At 39.3% G+C, this 21200-nt stretch overlaps 1 non-coding gene across 1 annotated transcript; it reads left to right on the forward strand.

Annotated features, from left to right (window-relative positions):
- Positions 1 to 7358: 7358 nt before the first annotated feature.
- LOC122436041 lies at positions 7359 to 7465 on the forward strand. Its single transcript, XR_006267814.1, has one exon. It is a non-coding gene; the product is annotated as a U6 spliceosomal RNA (small nuclear RNA).
- Positions 7466 to 21200: the final 13735 nt, after the last annotated feature.

Raw genomic sequence — 21200 nt, forward strand, 5'->3', positions numbered from 1 at the left:
CCCATCTCTTTCTGAATTTTCCACAGTTTGTCATGATTCACATAGTCAAAGGCTGTTGCATAGTCACTAAAGCAGAAGTAGATGTTTTTCTGGAACTCTCTTACTTTTTCGATGACCCAATGGATGTTAGCAATTTGATCTCTGGTTCCTCTGCCTTTTCTAAATCCAGCTTGAACATTTGGAAGTTCACAGATGTGAGAGTTGGACTATAAATAAAGTTGAGCACTGAAGAATTGATGCTTTTGAATTGTGGCATTGGAGAAGACTCTTGAGAATTCCTTGGACTGCAAGGAGATCCAAACAGTCAATCCTAAAGGAAATCAGTCCTGAATATTCATTGGAAGGACTGTTGCTGAAGCTGAAATGCCAATACTTTGGCCACCTGATGCAAAGAACTGACTCTTTGCAAAAGACCCTGATGCTGGGAAAGATTGAAAGTAGGAGGAGAAGGGGGTGACAGAGGATGAGATGGTTGGATGGCATCACCGTCTCAATGGGCGTGAGTTTGAGTAAGCTCTGGGAGTTGTTGATGGACAGAAAAGCCTGGCATGCTGCAGTCCATGGCGTCACAAAGAGTCAGACACGACTGAGTAACTGAACTGAACTGAGTCTTTAAAGAGTAAGAAGCAAGTCTGAATGTGCTAATGTGTAAAGACATCCATGACATACAGTTGTTTTTCAAAATGTTGTAGGCAAATATGTATACTGTGACTCCATGTGTGGTTTTTTAAATCTGAAAATGTATGCTTCTATATGGACAGAATACTTCTGTCATTCATATGTAGGCATTTTGGTATAGGTGGAATGAAACACAGACTCCTGAGAGTAAGACTAGAGAGTCAGGAAATGACTTTTCTTTGTACAGGTGCTTGGTCTAGGATTTGAATTTATTTACTCTGAGCATACATTTTGTAGGTTTTTTTTTTTCAGTAAAGTAGAAAAAAAATCACAAGATCATTTTCTCCTCTTAACTGAAAGAAGTTTTATTCATTAATTTTCATCCCTATTTTACATGAATAAAATTCCAAGATGTAAAAACTCAGCAGTTATTTTAATAGCATTTTTCTCCCATGAGCTACTGTAACAATTTGTTGATGTATTTGAATTCAGCTAGTTTTTTTTCCCTCCACCCACCCCAAATCCCCAGGTTTTTGTTATATTCAAGTTCATAACCACCACCATGCTTAATTATTAAGTAAACCGATTTTTAAGCGGAAGGTTTCTTATTCATATATTTAAGGCAAAGCTTTAAGAGAAGAGCACTTTAAATTTCATTTGTAAATACATAGATTTCCATAGGAAGTCACAAATCCTCAAAGAGAAAAATGTGCTTTCTCAGAGTTATCCTGATACAGAAATGAAACTTGGGAGAAATATTTTTACAGTAGAAAAGGGATTCAGTATATGATGAAAACATGAAAATTCTCAATTAGCTACAGTAGTAATAGTGTACTTTATTAGAGCTAAGAATCATTATTAGTGATGCAAACATAAGTATTAATTCCCTGAAAGACGTGTATGAGTGCTAAGTTGCTTCACTTGTGTCTGACTCTTTGCAACCCTATGAACTGTATCCCGCCAGGCTCCTCGGTCCGCGGGATTCTCCAGGCAGGAATACTGGAGTAGGTTGCCATTCCCTCCTCCAGGGGATCTTCCTGACCCAGGGATTGAACCTGCATCTCCTGCAATTCCTGCACTGCAGGCTGATTCTTTACCCCTGAGCCACCAGAGAAGCCACTGAAAGGCACATTTCATTATGAAAATGTTGCTTAGTCTTCCTCTTTGTTTAATGAAAGTATGTATTCAAAATGTACACACATTAAAACCAAGATTTGATTTTAATATACTATTGCAGCATTGGATTCTAAAATTCCCTCTCTTCTTTTCCTTTATTATTAGTTTGAACAAATAATAACATTTTCTGGAGATCAGAGCATGGCGTTTGAAATGTCAAAATGCTAGAGAAAAAGAGGGAGTCATTTTAACTATCTAGAAAGATTTGCACAGTGAAAGTGCACAATTAGATCTTTACCTATGTAGGTCATGGCACATCTTACCCTTTTTCAGGTGGTCCTATTTGATGGTTCCACCCTCTTGGGCAATGAGTATCAAAGTGTTCCTCAGTTACCACAGGAGAAATGGATTTCAATAAAATCTTACATGTTGGTATGGATGCTGGCTAATCAAAGAGGAATCTAGGGCACATTAGTTTTTGAAAGGCAGAAATAGACTTTTTCATCAAACCCATGGGAGAGCAGTGAAAAAACACCATAAAAAACCTAATATAAAGGACATGACACTTGCCTGGAGAAAAGTTTTCGAGATGAAATTATTCACTTATTACCTCCTCCTACCTTCTTCCTTTCAGGTCAGTCATATCCATGGAACTGTGTCTGACCCCTATGGTTCATCTTGATAGCTCTCTTATTTGGCTTCTTCATAACATTTTGAGTATCATTCAAGCTAACCCTGCATTATATGTGACAGTGCATCTTTTGAGTATCTTAGATGTGTAAATCATGGTCTCTATAATGAAATTTTATTGTCTTTAGCACATAGACCATGTCATTTTTTGTTTCCCCTAGTTCCTACCATGGCCTTAGGTATACAGTAGCACGTTGGGATAATATTTTAATAAATTATCTTCTCTGTGTGTGTGTCCTTACACCTCGCCCTTCCCATATTCAGCAAAGGTATTTCATCACCTAAGAGAAAGGTTATTATAGCAGAAGAGCAGAAAACTAAAAAGTTAATTCACAGCCTTTGAGCTTTAAAAAGCCTATTAAGAGTTTCAGGAACCAGGGCTTTTGAGCTTCAGAAGCTTAAGCCCTGAAGAACCCAGGTCATACATTTCATGACATACATAATAGATTTGAAAGGATACAGGATCAACCTGAACCAATTTTTTTTCTCCCCAGACTAGATGAAAATTCCATGGGATGTGAGAGGAGTGAGTTAGGACAAAAGTCCTTGATAAGACCCTTAACAGAGATGCAGTTACTTGCCCTGTGGGGCAAGACTCAGGTGGAAGACAAAGGAGAGAGTGTTGGAGAAAGCTGAGTAGATCGGACTGTGCCTGGCCTCTCCCTCACAGAGAGGGAGGCAACAAGCTCTGAAGGGCTCCCCTGAGTCCAGCCTGGCTCCAGCCCTGTGGACTAGAGTTGGTTGCAGCCTTATCATTCCCCAGACTCCAGAGAGTTCTGGGGGAAGAAGCTAGTGTTTTCTGAGTAGTGCTGAGTGGCCTCAAGACCTGAGGAAACTTTAAGTCAAGGTTAAGGAGGTATGGCAGTGATCTGACTCAAACTGAAATTGAGGCCTGGGTGGAATTTAAATATCCTTGCAACACATGTGCAGGGACAATTAAGGCTATCCGTGACAACGTACCTGTCAGTGGTTCCAGGGTGGACAGCAGAAAACAAAAGATCAAATACTTTCTCTCTGTCTTAGCCACAGCCCCAGAGATTGTGGGGAGAACTTGAATGGTCTGAGATTAAGTTTTACCTGGAGGGATGGGGGCCCCTAATAGACTAATCACAAGAAAAAACTTCTTGTGCACCTGAATTTGTGGGTTGACACTTATAGTAATCCTGCCAAAGCACTCTATATTTGGTCAGTTGGATGGGCTTGATGAACCAAAGCATTTTTCCTGAGGCCAACATTTAAGAGAAAAGTGAACCAGAAGACAAGAAGCCCCTGCTGAGGGTTGGGTAAATTAGTAGGTATTGAAGTGCTCCCTGAACTGTCCTCGCCTTAGTCTGCTTTCACTCCAACACTTCTCAGCTTCTTTAGTCCTCAGCAGTGACCATGGTGTTGCAAGTACCGAATACTGCAATACCCCTGGTTAGCCAAAGAGAGTCAAGCTAGGGTCACTCAACTGTTTACTAGGGCAGGAGGTGAATTCAGGCATTTTAGAGTTTTTCCAGACATACAGAGGTGGAAACAAGAAGAGGTTTTAATATAAATCTCAGATACCCAACTTTGTGTGTAGTTACAAATGTATGACTTGATCACTGATTTTTAGCAGGTAAACAGATCTGGACACGTTCATATTTTTAAGTGGGCTGTAGCCTCAGTATTGCATATCATAGGACCACGTTATTGATTAAATTTTGTGGGCCTGCTCTGATTGTGCTATAGAAAGGCAGAGGTCTCCAGAGTCAATTGGGGTTGTCGAATCACATTCAATGAATGTCCTAGCATCTCAATTGAAGAATTCTGCTATTGAGGGACTCCCCTGGAGTAATCAGTTAAAAGCAGTAGCATTAAGCAGCTAACGGTGCCAGGAAATCAATACCAGCATGGGGAAGAAACAATTCCCTGCAATGATTTCTATGCAAATTTTGATTCTTGTACCTAATGACATTAGGATCCACTAATGACACAAAACTCAACGAGGAGCTTCTTTCCCAGTTAAGTGTGAAGCACATTTTTGCCCCTACAACCTTGGTGGTCATTTGGGAGGCCTACTGTCACTGCTGGGAAGTCATAGATTAGGGAAAGGCAGCCCAGCTTTCTTTGTATGTATCACTCCTGTGGGAGAGATGGAGCTCAGATAAAAAGGAGGACTTTCTGGAGATTGGCATGGGTCCCTGAAAGGGCCAAGACCATTCCTTCTTTCATTTACTGAGCATTTGTCCATGCTGGCCCTGCACCTTTAATTGTTCATTCTCCACTTATGGCCAGCAGAATCTGGTAAAAGACACCTGAAGCTCAGCTCAAACTGCTTCGAGACTTTTTCCAGATTCCACTTCTTCTTCACAGCCTTTTGCCCCAGAAATGTTGTATTTCTTTTGTTCTCTAAACATGATTTGGCTTCGCAGTGAGGTCTGGGGAAGAACCCAGTGTTTTATGGGTGGCACTGAGTGCCCTCAAGACCTGAAGAAACTTCAAGTCAAGGTTAAGGAGACATGGCAGTGATCTGACTCCAACTGAATTTGAGGCCTGGGTGGAATTTGAATATCCTTGCAACACATGTGTGGGGACAATTAAGGCTATCCATGACAATGTACCTGTCAGCGGTTCCAGGGTGGGCAGCAGAAAGCAAAAGATCAGATGGCACTAGTGGTAAAGAACCTACCTGCCAATGCAGGGGACCTGGATTCGATCCATGGGTCGGGAAGATCCCCTGGAGAAGGAAATGACAACCCACTACAGTATTCTTGCCTGGAGAATTCCGTGGACAGAGGAGCCTGGTGGGCTACAGTCCATGGGGGTTGAAAGAGTTGGACACAACCGAAGCGACTTAGCACAAACATGATTTAATCTGTTTAGAGACCACACTGCTGTGCTGTGCTTAGTTGCTCAGTCATGTCCAAGTGTTTGCGACCCCATGGATGGTAGCCCACCAGGCTCCTCTGTCCCTGGAATTCTCCCAGCAAAAATACTGGAGTGGGTTGCCATGCCCTGCTCCAGGGGATCTTCCCAACCCAGGGGTCGAACCCAGGTTGCTTGCATGTAGGCGGATTCTTTCCTGCTTGAGCCACCAGGGAAGCCCAAGAATATTGGAGTGGGTATCCTATCCCTTCTCCAGGGAACTTCCCGACTCAGGAATCGAACCATGGTCTCCTGCATTGCAGATGGATTCTTTACCAGCTGAGCTACCAGGGAAGCCCAGAGACCACACAGCCCCACCCAAATTTGGTAGAAAATTCAATGTCAGGATTATTGAGGCCTCCAGGGTCATGTTAAGTGCCATTTTCCAGACCATTACTGGGAGTGCTCAGATCGTCAGTCTACACCCTGGATGTTTCTCTTCAAGGCTAACAGCTCTGCTGATTCCGCTTAAGCTGAGGTGGAGGGTTTCTGTCCAGGCTGGGAGCCCCGGATGAGCCTGCAGGCTAGCTTTCCTTGGATAGCACTTGGCCATGTTCTTCCGAGGTCTTGTCAACTTCCTGGGCACTGTCAGGAAACAGGGCACCTAAATGCTCTACTTGGAGAATTGGTAAAACTCCAAGTAGCCTTGCCAGTTTGGAGGGTCAGTCTTAAAGCTCTATGTCCCTCTTTATGTGACGTACCAAACCTCAGAGCCACTTTGATTTCAGCACAGCAGTTTAGCTCTTTGCTTCCTTTTGTCTTGGCTTTAGAACACACCATTCTTTTAACTTTGACTTGGGAGCTGTTGAATCCCCAGGTTTCTAGGTCATAAGGCTTGTATTACTCTTGACCTGTGATGTTGGAGAAGACTCTTGAGAGTCCTTTGAACTTCAAGGAGATCAAACCAGTCCACCTTAAAGGAGATCAGTCCTTGGGTGTTCATTGGAAGGACTGATGCTGAAGCTGAAACTCCAATACTTTGGCCACCTAATGTGAAGAACTGACTCATTGGAAAAGCCCCTGATGCTGGGAAAGATTGAAAGCAGGAGAAGGGGGTGACAGAATATATGATGGTTGGATGGCATCACCCACTCAATGGATATGAGTTTGAGTAAACTCCAGGAGTTGGTGATGGACAGGGAGGCCTGGTGTGCTGCAGTCCATGGGGTCACAAAGAGTCAGACACAACTGAGCGACTGAACTGAACTGAACTGAGGGTGTGTGTGCACCTGCATGTTTGCACATGCGTGGGTGGATAGTGGAAAGGAGAGAGGGAGGGGCTCTCCTTCTGTTTGAATTTCCCCTTCTCAACCTCCCTGCTCCTTCACCCTGCTTCAACTAGCAAACTCCTAGCCATCCTTCAAGACTCAGCTTACATGTCACTCTTTTCGATGTTTTCCATGGCCCCTTACTCTAATTAGGCTCCCATTGCATGCATGCATAGCACCTTGCAGCTATTCTACGTAGCACATACCATAATGGTAATGAGTTATTAAAATGATTGTTAATATTAGTTAATATTGGTTTGTAAGTTCTGTAAGGATAGGAGCTAATCTTTTTGTTCATTGTTATATTCCCATTGCCTTCCAATATCTGATATTTAGAAGATGAAAAAGAATGGAATAAGTGAATAAATGAAGGGGAAATTTTGCATATTTTGAAGTAATGCAGATGTTATTTTCTAATCTTTCTTTAAGTTTATATAGTAGCGATAGCTTATAGGATGAAAATATATTGCATTGACTATTGTGCTGAAAGAGTTGGCATAGAATTGTTTATATCATTCTTTTCAACATATATAGTATCTGTAGTGAAATCTTTTTTCATTCCTTGTATTAGTAATTTGAGTCCTCTCTCTTGGACTTTATGAAATAAAAAATTTCCTGTTCATCTAAGAAACACAATTAAGAGAGTGAAAGGCAAGCCAATGTGGGAGAAAATATTTGAAATCTAAATAATGGGTAAAGGGCTTATATTCAAAATATATAAACAAGTTCTACAAATCAATTAAAAATAAAAATATAGATAACAATTTAAAAATTGTAGTGCTCGCTTCGGCAGCACATATACTAAAATTGGAACGATACAGAGAAGATTAGCATGGCCCCTGCGCAAGGATGACACGCAAATTCGTGAAGCGTTCCATATTTTAGCAAAACTAAACAAATGGGACCTAATGAAACTTAAAAGCTTTTGCACTACAAAGGAAACGATAAGTAAGGTGAAAAGACAGCCCTCAGATTGGGAGAAAATAATAGCAAATGAAGCAACAGACAAAGGATTAATCTCAAAAATATACAAGCAACTCCTGAAGCTCAATTCCAGAAAAATAAATGACCCAATCAAAAAATGGGCCAAAGAACTAACAGACATTTCTCCAAAGAAGACATACAGATGGCTAACAAACACATGAAAAGATGCTCAACATCACTCATTATTAGAGAAATGCAAATCAAAACCACAATGAGGTACCATTACACGCCAGTCAGGATGGCTGCTATCCAAAAGTCTACAAGCAATAAATGCTGGAGAGGGTGTGGAGAAAAGGGAACCCTCTTACACTGCTGGTGGGAATGCGAACTAGTACAGCCACTATGGAAAACAGTGTGGAGATTCCTTAAAAAACTGGAAATAGAACTGCCATATGACCCAGCAATCCCACTTCTGGGCATACACACTGAGGAAACCAGATCTGAAAGAGACACGTGCACCCCAATGTTCATCGCAGCACTGTTTATAATAGCCAGGACATGGAAGCAACCTAGATGCCCATCAGCAGATGAATGGATAAGGAAGCTGTGGTACATATACACCATGGAATATTACTCAGCCGTTAAAAAGAATTCATTTGAATCAGTCCTAATGAGATGGATGAAACTGGAGCCCATTATACAGAGTGAAGTAAGCCAGAAAGATAAAGAACATTACAGCATACTAACACATATATATATGGAATTTAGAAAGATGGTAATGATAACCCTATATGCAAAACAGAAAAAGAGACACAGAAATAGAGAACAGACTTTTGAACTCTGTGGGAGAAGGTGAGGGTAGGATGTTTCGAAAGAACAGCATGTATATTATCTATGGTGAAACAGATCACCAGCCCAGGTGGGATGCATGAGACAAGTGCTCGGGCCTGGTGCACTGGGAAGACCCAGAGGAATCGGGTGGAGAGGGAGGTGGGAGGGGGGATCGGGATGGGGAATACATGTAAATCTATAGCTGATTCATATCAATGTATGACAAAACCCACTGAAATGTTGTGAAGTAATTAGCCTCCAACTAATAAAAAATAAATAAATAAATAAAAATAAAAAGCAGAGACATTAAAAAAAAATAAAAATTGTAAAGACTTGAACAGATATTTCACAAAATAAGGTTTTGAAATGGTCACCAAGCATCATTAGTTATCAGAGAAATGCAAATTAAAACCACAATGAGATATCACTACACATCTATCAGGATAAAAGACCAACAATACCCAGTATTATCAAGGATGGGGAAGCTGCTAAAACTTTCATGCACTGTTGAATGGAATCTTAATTGGTACATTCATTTTGGAAAACTGGCAGCATCTACTCAAGTTGAATATATATGTGTACCCAGTGGCTTTACAAGTCAACCAATCTATCTCTCCAATAGAAATGCATATGTGTGTGCACCAAAAGACATGTGCAAAATATTCATAGCAGCATTATTTGTGATAGTACCAAAGAAAGAAATCCAAATGTTCATCAACTTTGGACTAGATAAATACATTGTAGTATATTCATACAATGTCATATCATAGAGCAATTAGAGAAAACAAACTACTCCTACACCAAACAACTGACTTAATTTCACAGGCATAAGGTTGAGAAAGAAGCTAGATGCAAAAGAGTCCATTTATACCAAGTTCATATACAGACAAAATTAATCAATGATGACAGAGATCAGAATAATAGTAGACCAGGAGGGACATTAGAGAGACATTTGGGAAGTTGATTAATGTTTTAAGTCCTGATCTAGGTGGTGGTAACATGTGTGCTCACTTTATAAAAGTTCACCAGTCTGTACAGTTAAGATTTACCTTTATTGTATATATGATATACTTTGTGTGGTGTGTGTGTTAAGTTGCTTCAGTCATGTCTGACTCTTTGTGACCCTTTGGACTGTAGCCCACCAGGCTCCTCTGTCCATAGGATTCTCGAGGCAAGAATACCGGAGTGGGTTTCCATGCCCTCTTCCACGGGATCTTCCCCACCCAGGGATCGAACCCATGTATGTCTCTTTTGTCTCCTGCATTGTCAGGTGAGTTCTTTTTTTTAAATTTATTTTTATTAGTTGGAGGCTAATTACTTTACAATATTGTAGTGGTTTTTGCCATACATTGACATGAATCAGCCATGGATTTACATGTGTTCCCCATCCCGATCCCCCCTCCCGCCTCCCTCCCCATCCGATCCCTCTGGGTCTTCCCAGTGCACCAGCCCTGAGCACTTGTCTCATGCATCCAACCTGGGCTGGTGATCTGTTTCACCCTTGATAGTATACTTGTTTCAATGCTGTTCTCTCAGATCATCCCACCCTCGCCTTCTCCCACAGAGTCCCAAAGTCTGTTCTGTACATCTGTGTCTCTTTTTCTGTTTTGCATACTGGGTTATTGCTACCATCTTTTTAAATTCCATATATATGCATTAGTATACTGTATTGGTCTTTATATTTCTGGCTTACTTCACTCTGTATAATGGGCTCCAGCTGGAGGAATCAACCTGCCTGACTTCAGGCTCTACTACAAAGCCACAGTCATAAAGACAGTATGGTACTGGCACAAAGACAGAAATATAGATCAATGGAACAGAATTGAAAGCCCAGAGATAAATCCACGTACCTATGGACACCTTATCTTCGACAAAGGAGGCAAGGATATACAATGGAAAAAAGACAACCTCTTTAACAAGTGGTGCTGGGAAAACTGGTCAACCACTTGTAAAAGAATGAAACTAGAACACCTTCTAACACCATACACAAAAATAAACTCAAAATGTATTAAAGATCTAAATGTAAGACCAGAAACCATAAAACTCCTAGAGGAGAACATAGGCAAAACACTCTCCGACATAAATCACAGCAGGATCCTCTATGACCTACCTCCCAGAATATTGGAAATAAAGCAAAAATAAACAAATGGGACCTAATGAAACTTAAAAGCTTTTGCACAACAAAGGAAACGATAAGCAAGGTGAAAAGACAGCCCTCAGATTGGGAGAAAATAATAGCAAATGAAGCAACAGACAAAGGATTAATCTCAAAAATATACAAGCAACTCCTGAAGCTCAATTCCAGAAAAATAAATGACCCAATCAAAAAATGGGCCAAAGAACTAAACAGACATTTCTCCAAAGAAGACATACAGATGGCTAACAAACACATGAAAAGATGCTCAACATCACTCATTATCAGAGAAATGCAAATCAAAACCACAATGAGGTACCATTACACGCCAGTCAGGATGGCTGCTATCCAAAAGTCTACAAGCAATAAATGCTGGAGAGGGTGTGGAGAAAAGGGAACCCTCTTACACTGCTGGTGGGAATGCGAACTAGTACAGCCACTATGGAAAACAGTGTGGAGATTCCTTAAAAAACTGGAAATAGAACTGCCATATGACCCAGCAATCCCACTTCTGGGCATACACACTGAGGAAACCAGATCTGAAAGAGACACGTGCACCCCAATGTTCATCGCAGCACTGTTTATAATAGCCAGGACATGGAAGCAACCTAGATGCCCATCAGCAGACGAATGGATAAGGAAGCTGTGGTACATATACACCATGGAATATTACTCAGCTATTAAAAAGAATTCAGGTGAGTTCTTTACCACTAGCGCCACCTGGGAAGCCATGTTATACTTTATTTTTCCCCCCATGTTATACTTTAAAAGATTTTAAAAATAAAATGAAAATGAATATATTAGAGAGAGTTACACTGCGTGATTTTTAATGTTCCTTACAGTTCTAACATGCCATGATTTTGTGTGAAATTTCTTTGAAAATAGTAAAATCATCTACAAATAAACAGTCTTATTATCAGTGGTAGCTGAACTTGAATTCCTAGTGATTTCTTGATCAAACAGTGGCAAATAATTTGCATTAAATTTCTATAGATTTATTTCCAACTTCAAAAATTTGTTACTTCTCTCCTTTTCTGGCTATTGTTCATTTTCTAGTTTCTTTGAACTTTTCTGTCAAGACCCTGGATGAGAAACCAGAGACAAATATCATGGAGAGTAATCTTGAACCCTCTTAAATTTTGAGCTGGCGATGAACAATGGCAAATCCTCGAAATGTTTAAGGAGAATGGTTCATGATTCTTTGAGTTAGCTGTGGCTTTGCATGCCTTAGACGAGGTTTTCTACTTACATGCATAATGTAGCATTGGAAATAATAATGATTTTCCCAATCACTTGACCTCTGTTAGGAGTTCATAATTCTAATATCAGATGAAAATAATGCTAGAAGAATAGTAAGATACATTTGCTGTTCATTTCCAAAAATAGTCATTCAAATTGTATTATTTTATCATTGCCATTACTTTTCTTTCCCTCAGCCTTGCCAGTAAAATTCAGTTAATGAATCTACCAGTAAGCACAGTTAATAGAGAGGCTGACATTTTCTCAGAGATGAGGCTTTGGCTTTACCGAGGCCACTGAATTTGTTCAAAACCCAATATACATTTTTTCCCCTTGGAAGTGTTTCTGTCTTTCAGGTATTCATTAAGAACTCAACTTTTCTTGGTATCAAAATGAAAGTTTCCTTTAAAGGTATATCAGCTAATTCTTGGGCTGGGAAAAGATGTCAGAAAATTCTTTAAATCTATCTAGTAAAGTATTTTAAACGCTCATCTTGCACTTTTGAGTGAAGTGTAATTTACATTTCATAAAAGTAGAAGCTGAGCAGCAAGCTGTAAGTAATTATCATATAATTAAATGTCTACTATGAAGGGAAGAAAAACGTGAGTGCCTTCGTGCTTTCCGTGACTGGGTTATGCAATGGCAAATTAAATTTCATCTTTTTATCTGAGGAAGGCTCCAGGGGAGCTACTCAGGGTTTGAAGAGACCTCTGAGTTGCCAATATAGCTGCAGCTGGGAACTGAGGCGATCCCTTTGCTGTCCAAGCAGACCATATGAAAATGGATTCCGTAGCTTTGCCTTTAGAAATGGAAACCAACGTGTCCGTTCCTCTCAGTGACTTTGAAAACTTTTCCCCCTTATGTTTAACATTTATAAATAGGAAACCACTATGATAATTAGTACTTAATAATTACCATGGATGAGTTTTTTTTTTTTTTTCAAATTCACAAAGCAGTTGGCTTGGGGGATGATAATCAAATGTCAAGTGTGTTTGTAATTAGGTGAAATGCTCCCCCTGATCTGATTTTGTTTAATATGTATTTAAAAATATTCATTGAGTTCAAGATGCCATGGGGTATTCAAAGGTCAAAAAAGACATGGTCCCTTCTTTATGGGAGATTATAGTCAGGAAGGGGATAAAAGCTATGCACACAAATAACTATGAAACAAGGCAAAAGTGGATAGTTATCCGAGAATCCAAGTCGTGGAGGTGCTCAGGGGAAAAAGTAATCACTTCTTTTTCTGGCTATGTCGAGCTGGTCAGGTTTAAGGAAGACAGTATATTATCTGGTATATGAAGGATAGACCTATAAGAAGAGATATTGAGGAAACCATGAGCAATGATAGATGTGGGAAGCCAGCCCAAGGGCTTCAGGGAGTGAAGTAGAACAATTTGGTTACATATTCAACAGTCATAGTGGCAATTTATCTCAATTTATGAATAATAAGTGTTGAGTTTTACAGACTTTCTCCCTAGTCATTTTGACTATAATGTGATATTCTTGACTGTTTACACTGTTTGGGGGCATTGGATGTACATGTAGGGGTATAGTGTGAAATATAGATGAAAATGGACATATGGAATTGAATTGCAAAGACTCTAGGGCACCAATGTTATGGAGATAGACTTTACTCAGAGAATCATTTACTTAAAAAGATCTTATTGGTGGACTATTGTGTGCCGGACACTTTAAAAGGCATGTGTAAATCCATGGCTGATTCATGTCAATGTATGACAAAACCCACTACAATATTGTAAAGTAATTAGCCTCCAACTAATAAAAATAAATGAAAAAAAAATAAAAGGCATGTAGAGTAAAAAAGAAAGAAAAGGCATGTGGAGTACAGTGCTGAATACCTTTTCTACCCACAAGGAAATTAATTTAGTGGGGGCAGTGGGTGAGAGGTGCTGAGGGCATCTGTTCTAGACCCTAGACAGGATGTAAGGTGTCAGGAGAGGCATTCTAGAGGTGGTAATGTCTGAGTTGAAATATGAGAGTGTGACTTTTCCTGAAACATGGAATATAGGAAGGGTGTTTCAAGCAGAGAAATGGGAAGGCTATTTTGAGCAGAGAGAGCAGGTAGTCATAGAAGTGTAGAGAACCTGGAGAATTCCTGGCAGTGCTGGGTTTGAACCTAGGGTGTGAACTGAGTGGTAAAGAGAGAACACTGGAGGGCTCAATAGAGACCTGATCATGAAAAGCCTTAGAGAGGCTATTACAATCACACATGTGGAGCTGATAATGACCTTGAGTTACAAATACAGCAGTGGGGAGGAAGGAGGAAGCCATGCATTTGAGAGATATTTAGGGGCTAGAATTGACATACTTGCTAACCAATGGAATGCCACTGACAAGGTGGATGATAGAGTGCGAGGATGAATTGAGACTTGAACCTGGGTGTCAGGGAGTGCCATTCACTCAGAGGAGGAACACAAGTGGATGAGAAGAACTGATGGTGAAATTATTAGCTTTGGTTTACCCATGTTGAGTGTGAGGGCCCATCAGATATACAAATGGAGATGATGGCCAAAAGTGTACTATATTATTTGGAGTACAGAAATGTAGGTTGGGCTGTAGATAGAGTATTGAGAGTCACAGTATTGGGAATATCCAAATGTCTACAGGATCCAGGTAGGTAACATAAATGGATGATTCTGCCTGGGGATGAAATGTGGTTAAGGCAAGAGATGTGCACAGACCCTGCCTAAAGGCAGTCACATTTTAAAAAAGTCTGGTAAACCAGGTAAACAAAACCTAGCTGCAGGCCACATGAGGCTTCAAGCAGCCTTTTCCATCTTTGATATATAGAGTAATTATCCATTAGAGTGAGTGTAGAACTTCCATGCAGAGAGAATATGTAGAATACAAGAAAAAGCCAAACACATAACTCCAGAGGAACAATGGAAAGAACAGGCAGATATGTGTATGTGTGTGGGGTAGGGTGGGGGAAAAGTTGGCAGAAAATTGTGTTAAATTCTATAGAGTTAGATAAAGAGTGTGAGCTTTCTATAGGAATTTCACACCATCGAGGGGATTGCTAACTTTAACCGAAGCCTATTCAATGGTGTGGTGAGGGTTAAAGCCAGAACGTTGTGGCTCAAGAATTTATCAGAGAAGAGAAAGTGGAAACTGTGTATAAAATTCTTTCAAGAAACGTGGTTGTGAATGGGAGGTGGGCAGTTGGGTGGTTGGAAGTGAAAGTGAAGTCGTTCAGATGCGTCTAACTCTGCAACCGCATGGGCTATAGCCTACCAGGCTCCTTCATCCATGGGATTTTCCAGGCAAGAGTACTGGAGTGGGTTGCCACTTCCTTCTCCAGGAGATCTTCCTGATCCAGGGATTGAACCCAGGTCTCCCGCATTGTAGGCAGACGCTTTACCATCTGAGCCACCAGGGAAGTTTATGCAGGCATACCAGAAGAGACAGGAGTACCTTGTGTGCCAGAGGGAGAGGGTGGAGATTGAAAATATAGGAATGAACAGGATGTGTTGATGAATCTGAAGTCCCTGGAGCAGCGGGAACAGAGGAGATCCAGAGCACAGGTGGAAGAATCACCCTTAGGGCACCATTCTACCGATGTTAAAGATAATTTCATTTAACACAGAGCTTTTACACCCTATTAGACACTGTTCTTGGTGCTGAAGAGTAATTATTTAAAGAAAGTGAAAGTTGCTCAGTTGTGTAGACTCTTTGCGACCTCATGGACTATACAGTCCATGGAATTTTCTAGGCCAGAATACTGGAGTGGGTTGCCTTTCCCTTCTCCAGGGGAACTTCCCAACTCAGGGATTGAACCCAGGTCTCCCCCATTGCAGGCAGATTCGTTACCTGCTGAGCCACAAGGGAAGCCCAAGCATACTGGAGTGGGTAGCCTATCCCTTCTTCAGGGGATCTTCCCCACCCAGGAATCGAACCAGCGTCTCCTGCATTACAGGTGGATTCTTTGCCAACTGAGCTATCAGGGAAGCCCAATTGTTTAAAGAAGTAAGACAAAAATTCTTGCCCCTATGGAACTTATATTCCAGAAAGATTGAGTACGTACACGAGAAAATATGTGTAAACAGGGATGGGGCAATGGGAATGTAGTCAAAGTGTTCTTTTCTTTTTGTTTGTTTGGTGATGAAAAATGCCTTTAAAAAAATCTTTAATTGTAGGATAATTACTTTACACTATTGTAATGGTTTATGCCATACATCAGCATGAGATGGCCATAGGTATACATATGTCCCCTCCCTTTTATACCCTCTCTCACCTCCCTCCCCATCTCACCCCTCCAGGTTGTCACAGAGCACTGGCTTTGGGTTCCCTGCGTAATACAGCAAACTCCCACTGGCTATCTATTTTACATATGGCAGTGTGTATTATTTAAAGACCTCTATTTTCTCTGTGACCAGAGGAAGAGATATTAGGGTAGGAGGCTTAGAAGATACTGGAGAAGTTCTGCAATGTATGCTTTCAGTGCTGTAGATTTCCCTGTAAGCTATGTCCCACAAACTTGAATATGTTGTGTTTTCTTTTTCATTTATTTTAAAGTATTTTTGAATATACCCTCAGATTTCTTGACTCATGGATTATTTAGGAGTGTGTTATTTAGTTTCCAAGTGTTTAAAGATTTTCCTGTTATTTTTCTGTTATTTCTTATATGACTTCCTTGGTAGGTTAGTCACTCATTTGTGTCTGACTCTTTGCAACCCCATGGACTGTAACCCACCAAGCTGCTCTGTCCATGGAATTCTCCAGGCAGAAGGTTGCCATGCGCTTCTCCAGGGAATCTTCCTCACCCAGGGATCAAACCCAGGTTTCTTGCATTGCAGACAGAGCCTTTACCATCTGAGCCACTATTTCTTTTAAATTTGTTGAGACTTGTTTTATGGCCCATGATATAGTCTATATTGGTATATGTTCCTTGGGCACTTGAAAAGTGTATGTGTCTGTTGTTATTGGTTGTAGTGTTCTGTATATTACATTAGATCCTGTTAGTTGTTTGTGCTGTTCATTTCTACATCCTTGTAGATTTCCTATCTAGTTTTTCTATCAGTTGTTGAGACCTAGAGTGTTGAAGTCCATTACCAGAGTTGTAGATTTGTCTGTTTCTCTAGAGAAAGAGTTCTGTCTTTACAGCTTTAAAATGAATTCATCAGTTTTTGCTTCATATATTTTTCAACTTTGTTTTTTGGTAAATACACATTTGATATTGCTATGTATTTCTGGTGGATTAATCCTGTTGTCATTATGTATTGCCGCTCTCTGTCTCTGGTAATTTTCTTTGCTTTGAAGTTTACTTCATCTGATATTAATATAGCTATTCCTAGTCTCCTTTGATTAATGTTTACATGATATATCTTTTTCTCCTTTAACTTTTAACCTGTCTATATCATTATATTTGAAGTGAGTTTCTTATAGACAGCATAAAGTTGAGTCATATTTTTACATCTACTATTCTCATCTCTGTCTTTTAATTGATGTATTTAGGCCATTCACACTTCATGTGATTATTGATATGTGAGGGTTTAAGTCTGCCACATTACTTTTTTGTTTTCTGTTTGTTCTGTTTTTTCATTTCTATATCTAATTAATTAATTATTTTGCTTTTCTGTGGGTTACTGGAATTTTTTTAGGCATCATTTTAACTGTTCCCCATCTGACCTTCACTCATACTACAAGTATGGGGGTGATCTCATTACTACTGGGCAGTGGTGAATGTCCTGCCTCTCCTCTAGTCTTCCTCTGACACCACTCCAGCGGAGAGGGGGAGGGACATGTTATTGCTGGGAGTGTGTGGAAATCCAGGCTCTTCAGGTGGTCACCACTAATGGGGGCATCATCACCAACCAAACAAGAATGAAATCCCAGCTCCCTACATGGTCTTCTGTTTATTTATTTATTTTTGGCTGTGCTGGGTCTTCATTGCTGTGCATGGACTTTCTCTAGTATGGCAAGTGGAGGCTACTCTCCAGTTGCAGTGTGAAGGCTTCTTATCAAGGTGGCTTCCCTTGTTGGGGAGCATAGGCTCTAGAGTGTGCGGGCTTCAGTAGTTGTGGTGCATGGGCTCAGTAGTTGTGGCACACAGGCTTAGTTGCCCTACTGCATGTGGGACCCTAGTTCCCAGATCAGGAATCGAACCCATGTCCCCTGCACTGGCAGGTGAATTACTAACCACTGGACCATGAGGGAAGTCCCTACATGATCTTCTTTGGTGCCATGAGAGTGAAGGATTGGGGGCAGTACCTTACAACCTTGTAAGAAGTCGAGGCTTCTCATTCAGCCTTTGCTGGCATAGGTAGGGGTGGGGCTACATTTTTTTCTGTGGTGCTTGACTGGAGCAGAGTGGTAATTGACTAAAAGTTTTGTATCTTGGTAGGCTTTCCTGGTCCTTGGGCCAATGAAAGCAGGCTTCAGTTTGTGCTTTCTTTTTGTTTACACTCATTCATGCTTCTGGGTTGCCAGCTTCTTCATCTCCAAGTCTGAGATATATGAAGCAAAAGAAAACTCAAGGAACTTGCCATGATGTTGTTCTTTAGCTCCTGAGGTTCCTAGCTAGTCTACCTTCTCTCCACCTTCAAGAATCTTCCTGTTTGTTTTATATGTACTTTCCAGGATTTTTAGTTGTAATTAGTGTAGGGAATAAGGGGAAATATATTTACTCCATCTTGCAAGAAGCAGAAGTTGCATGTTATTTTTTAAAAATAAAATTTATTTGCATAGTTTAAAAATTTACAGAATATATGACAAAAATCTGCAGTCCCTTGCCCCTTCCTTGTGCACTCCTGGGTTTAATGTTTTGGAAACAACCAGTTCCAACATTTCAGCTCTTTTTTGTATTATTTACTTCCATGTTTCTAAACAATATGCTCACTCTGCTACTTACTGAACTAAAAAAATTTAGTATCTATTGATTTTCTGTGGTGGTAGATAATGATTTAGGTTTCTCGTATATTTTACATCATTTTTGTGATCCTTTGAATATAGTTATATCACTATATTTTAATCAATTGGTATCAGTGATTATATCATTACAATAATGTAAATAGTATTCTTTAATTTTTTAAAGAATTTTTTCTTTAATTCTTTTCTTTTCTTAATTCTTTTCTTTAATTTCTTTAATTCTTTAATTTTTTCCAAGTTGTTCCATCAAATATACCTCACACCTGTCCTTTTCTCCTCCCTCAAACATTCCATTGTATTAACTCATCTATCATAATATCCTCTTTACTGAAAATTTCCCTCCTTTAATGTCCTTTTCTTTCTTCTTCCTATCTGGACTGATCACTCCCTTAGCTTGCTTGGCTAATTAGCCTACCTACCTAATTTTATACTTACCTACTTACCTATTGAAATTAAGCAAATTTAGCAGAATACTAGCAGTTGTTGAATCTAGGTGAATGATACATGGGTATTCCTCCTACTTGTCTTTCCCCTAGTCTGTGTGTTTAACATTTTCTCTTTTAATTCCTTTTTTGGCATTTCTCTTTTTAATTTTTGAGAGGCAACAATTCTCTTGTCCACAGAGGCTGTACCAGTTACATGTCCATCATTCACGTACCTGTTGGCCTTTTGTATGTCTTCATACAAATGAAGAAATGCTTTTTCAGGTCTTTTGCCCATTTTTACTTGGGTTATTTGTTGTTTTGCTATTAAGTTATGTGAGCTTCTTATATATTTTGAATATGAACCCCTTATGGGATATATGATTTGCAAATATTTTCTCCCATTTCATAGGTTGCCTTTTCATTTCATTGATTGTTTCCTTTGCAGAGAAGAAGATTTTGAGATTGATGCAGTCACACTTATTTTAATTATTATTTTTGCTTTTGTTGCCTAATTCAAAAAATTGTAGATAAGGCCAATGTCAAAGAGATTAGTCCATGTGTTTTATTCCAGGAGTTTTATAGTTTCATATCTTATGTTTAAATCTTTAACCCATTTTGAATTGATTTTTCTGTATAGTATAAGATAGGAATTCAGTTTCTTTTTCTTTTTTAAATTTTTTAATTTATTTATATTAGTTGGAGGCTAATTACTTTACAATATTTTAGTGGTTTTTTGCCATACATTGATATGAATCAGCCATGGATTTACATGTACAAAATGTTTTGAGGAAGAGTCCTATGCCATTTTGATTCTTATTCCTTTGAATGTAATTTCCCTTAGCCTTCCTGTGTGAATCATGTATGAGTTTCCTTTTAGAAACTTTTCTCTTCCCCAGATGTTCTGAAGTTTCAGTGCTGTGCCCTAGGTTTAGGGTCTTTGAACACTCACTATGTTGGACCCTTTGTGAGCACTTTTAATCCGAGACTCATGTTTTTTGGGACTGGGAAATTCTCTTATGGTATTCATTTGATAATTTCCTATCCTTCAGTTTCTCTTCTTTCTATTTTAGGACCAAGGATTAAATATTTGGATATTAGATTTCCTGAATTGATTTTATGACACTAATATTTTCTGCTTTCTAACTCCTTATCATTTTGTTCTACCTTTTGGAAATAAAATTTATTTTTTTTCTCAATTTCTATTGAGTGTTTATATCATGAAAAGATGTTGAATTTTGTCATATGGTTTTTATTTTTTATTCTCTTAATGTGATATATCACATTTATTGATTTGTGTATATTGAGCCATTCTTGCATACCAGGAATAAATCCCACTTGATCATTGTGCATGATCCTTTTAATGTGCCATTCAATTTGGTTTGCTACTATTATGTTGAAAATTTTTGTATGTATATTCATCAGGGATGAAGTATTCTTTTCTCATAGTGTTTTTCAAAACTCTTTTGGCCACGCCACGTGGCATGTGGAATCTTAATTCCCCGACCAGGGATCGTATCCTTTGCATTGGAAGCATGGAGTTTTAACCACTGGGCTGTCAGGAAAGTCCCTCTCATAGTGTTCTTTTCTGGCTTTTGTATCAAGGTACTGCCAGTCTTATGTAATATGTTTGAAGGTGTTCCCTCCACTTAAATTTTTGGAAGATTTTGAGAAGGATGATCGTTAATTCTTTAGAGGTTTGGTAGAGTTCACTTGTGAAGCCATCTGGTCCTGAGCTTTTCTTTATTGGGAGGTTTTTGATTACAGTTTCAGACTTTTTAGTTATTATTGGTATATTCAGAATTTCTATTTCTTTATGGTTCAGCCTTGGTAGGTTATACATTTCTAGAAATTTATCCAATTCTTTTTGATTGTCCAATTTATTGGTGTATAATTGTTCACACTAATCTCTTATAATCTTTTGTATTTCCATAGTATCAGTTGTAATGTATTCTCTTTCCTTTCTGCATTTATTTATTTGAGTTTTCTCCCTCTTTTCCTTGGTTAGTCTAGCTAAAGTTTGTTAATTTTGTTTATATTTTCAGTGAATCAAGTTTTAGTTTTCTTAACTGTTTCTGTTGTTTTCCTGTTTTCAATTTCATTTATTTTTGCTCTAATCTTTATTATTTCCTTCCTTCTGCTAACATGGGACTTAGTTTGTTCTTTTTCTGGTTCCTTGAA

The sequence above is a fragment of the Cervus canadensis genome, chromosome X, assembly GCF_019320065.1.
Source record: "Cervus canadensis isolate Bull #8, Minnesota chromosome X, ASM1932006v1, whole genome shotgun sequence".
Lineage (NCBI taxonomy): Eukaryota > Metazoa > Chordata > Mammalia > Artiodactyla > Cervidae > Cervus > Cervus canadensis.